The sequence below is a fragment of the Panthera pardus genome, unplaced genomic scaffold, assembly GCF_024362965.1.
Source record: "Panthera pardus isolate Hobbes unplaced genomic scaffold, ASM2436296v1 HiC_scaffold_23, whole genome shotgun sequence".
NCBI classification, from domain to species: Eukaryota; Metazoa; Chordata; class Mammalia; order Carnivora; family Felidae; genus Panthera; species Panthera pardus.
Genome location: NW_026526799.1, coordinates 6,076,293 through 6,079,825, shown reverse-complemented (window position 1 = coordinate 6,079,825; position 3,533 = coordinate 6,076,293).

The following is a 3,533-nucleotide window of genomic DNA, read 5'->3' as shown; positions in this document are numbered from 1 at the left end:
TGCTCAGGCAATCTTACAATGCAAGTTGCAACAGGTGAGAAGACGAAAACTAACCAGGAGACTTTTTCGCTCCGCGAGGGGAGAGTGGATTTTCCAACTCTCGATTATGACCAACAGTGGACTAAAGATAAGCTACTATTTGTTCATTAACTGATTCGTTCAGGTGCAGACCTGATCTCCTCCCGCCATGGCTGCCCCTCGATCCCAGCACTGCCGACGCCCCCTGAAAGCTCAGCAAATCTCTCCCTTCCCCATCCTCGGGAAGCCTCCGCCCCGCTTTTATCCCTGATTTCACGACCCCTTCTCTAAAGCTGAGAAGGATCCATCCCCCTCCCCCATGAGATTCTGGAGATTGGGCTGGGGGCCCACTCCACCCTGTGTGAACGGGCCCTGGCTGCACCTTCTGCACTCACACTGGAAACAATCGTTGCTGGGGCCCTGCTCTGCCAAGGCCCAGAGTGACCCAGACAGGGGGTGGATGGGTGAAGCCCCCAGAGAGCTGCTACTCAGGCCTTCTAGCATGCCAGAGAGCAGGATGGAGCTGCCTCCGGGGGAGCCTCACCCAGGACAGGCCCTGACAAGGCCTGGCCCCACAGCGCTGGCTTGTAAGCCCCCAGTTTATAATGAGCAGGGGAACCACTGGTCCGCTGGTAGACCGCCCTGGCACCCAGCCTCCGGTGCTGGATGGACAGCTGCCCCTGAAAGAGGCCACTGGGAGGTGAGGTTTGCTGTGGGGTTCTTAGCCAACCTCTCCAGTTAGGGAGGTTATGGAGTGAACAGCTCAAGGGAACCTTGCAGAGGTGTTGTTCATCCTGCATCTACCTGGGCAGGTGCTACCCGAGGCACTGCCCCCAAACAGCCCTTCCAGTGTGCCCCCCACCATCCATCCCATCACTCAAGCCGTCCTTGTCTCCTCCTCTTCTCTTGTCCAGGACTGAGCCCCTCCTTCCCCTCCTCTGTAGCTTCCAGTCCAGGCAAAACTCTTTGTCCTCTACGCCCTGGCCACCCAAGCTGCCACTATCCCTCACCTGGACCCCTGCAGAGCCTCCTCCCTGGTCTCCCTCCCATCTCTGTAATACCTGCCAGTTAAAATTATATTAACAGGGGCACTTGGGTTAAGCATCCGATTTCAGCTCAGGTCATGATCTCACGGTTTGTGAGTTCGAGCCCCGCATGGGGCTCTGTGCTGACAGCTCGAAGCCTGGAGCCTGCATCGGATTCTGTGTCTCCCTCTCTCTGCCCTTCCCCCTGCTCGTTCTCTGTCTCTCAAAAAAAAAAAAAAAAAAAAAAAAGAATAAACATTAAAAAAAATTTTTAAATACACATTTTAAAAGTTTTTAAAAAATAATAGAGTCCAAAATATGAAGGAGGCAGGTAAGAGAAGTCGATGTCTTGGAGGGTTCCCTTCCAACTCTTATTCTCTGTGTGTTTTAGTCCATTCAGGTTAATAGAACAAAATACCCCAAACTGGGCAGCTGATAAATGGCAAACATTTATTTCTCAAGCCTTGGGGGCTGGGAAGTCCAGGATCGTGGCATCGGAAGATTCAGTGTCAGATGAGGGCCCACTTCCTGGATGCCCCAGGGGGCCCACATCACATGGCAGAAGAGATTGAGCTAACTCTCTGAGGTGTATCCTATAAGGACATTGACCCCATTCACGAGGGCTCCACTTTCATGACCTGATCAGCTCCCAAAGGCCCCGCCATCAATACCATCACCTCGAGGGATAGGATTTCAACGTATGAACTTGCGGGGGGACACGCGCATCCAGACTCTAGCCCTACGATATACAAGCACATACGTATCTATTGCACACACACGTATGATACACGTATTATCGCTGGTGCACTTTACCTGCGACACTGAGGTCCTTGAAAGGAGTGTGCCTTATTTACCTCTGTGTCTCTTGTCCCTGGCCCAAGGCCTGGCACCATCACTCTGTAGAGGTTTCTGGTAACAGTTATTGAAGAAAGGAAGGAAAACCTTTTCGCATTAGCAGAAATACGGGTCACCGTGGCTCATGGTTTCCTGCTGTGGGCACAAAGTGACAGAGCGGTGCACAGGACATACCTGGAGAATAAAGGAGCATCCTCTTTGTGGCATCTTATGCTTTAGGAGTCAAGTCCCCCATCTGCAGACGGGGCGATCCCGTCCTCAGCTCAGAGTCCCTTCTTTGGTCATCTCCGTTTTCCACTCTCAGTCCTGACCTCCGCCCCCCAGAAAAAGAAACCCAGTAGAAACGTCCACCTCCTCACATCAAACAAAAAAGATGCTTCTTCAGTTCTAAGTTTCGCATTTTTCTCACATTTTAACATTTATGACATCGAGTTACACCTTGTAGTCATTGCCAAGGGAAACCTGGCACCAGGAGAGGTGACAGGTGTCTAAGTGCCACCTCAAGGAGAGAGTGTCTTCACCTCTGTGACCTCTGATGGATAGATTGCATTGAGAGCACCATGCATGGTTGAATTTTAATTAAAATCTAGAAACATATTTGTCACTTTAAATGTCGTTAGAAAAACTGAACCCTGATGCAGCAGTGACATTTAATTTATTATGCCTACAGAAGATTGCCTGTCATAGACAGGCAGTGTAATTAAAGGCTGCAGAGAGGGGCAAGTCTCTTTGGGTAGATCTATATTAGGAAGGCCTCGACCTCAAGGAACACACACCACAACTTGAAGTGGCTTGAACAATAAGGCCGTTTCTTATCTCAGCTGAGAGATGGATGAGAGGGAGGAGGGCTCCGGGGCAGGCTGAGTCAGTGGCAACGTGACAAAGGACCTAGCTTATCCATTTCTCTGGCCATCATCACCTTCGACCATAAAACATGCAGAGGAGGAAGAGAGCACTGTATCATGAGCAGGCTCTTCGCTCTTCGGATGAAGGGAGCTTTTCCTAGGAGCCCTAAGAGCAGGGTTCACACCTCATGTACCAAACAGCTGAGGGCTGCCCCCTGGAAGTAACCACCGGCAAAGGGGCGGACTGATTATGATGGCTTAGAATGTGCACCTGAGTCTGCATGGTGTTGGGAAGTGTGATGGTTCCCATCCTTTTATGTATTGGCTTGACTGGGCCGTGGGGTGCCCAGATATTTGGCAAAACATTATTCTAGATGTTTTTGTGAGGGTGTTTTTGAGTGAGATTAACATATAAATTGGTGAACTTTGAGTAAAGCAGATTGCCCTCCCCAATGTGGGTGGGCCTTGTCCAATCAAGTGAAGGCCCGAATAGAACCAAAAGGCTGACCCCGTCCCAGATAAGAGTTTTCCTGCCTGACTTTCCTTGCACTGAGGCTTTGGCTTTTATCCCACCTTCAGACTCAAACTGAGTCCTGAGCCTGCCAACTTTTGGATTGGTCTAGAACTATACTATCGGTTCTCCTGGTAGTCGGGCCTTCAGGCTTGCACTTGAACAAACCATTGGCTCTCTTGGGTCCCAAGCTTGCTGACTCACCCTGTACATATTAGGACTCACCAGCCTCCATGACTGTGTGAGTTAATTCCTTGTAATGAATCTCTCTCTCTGTGT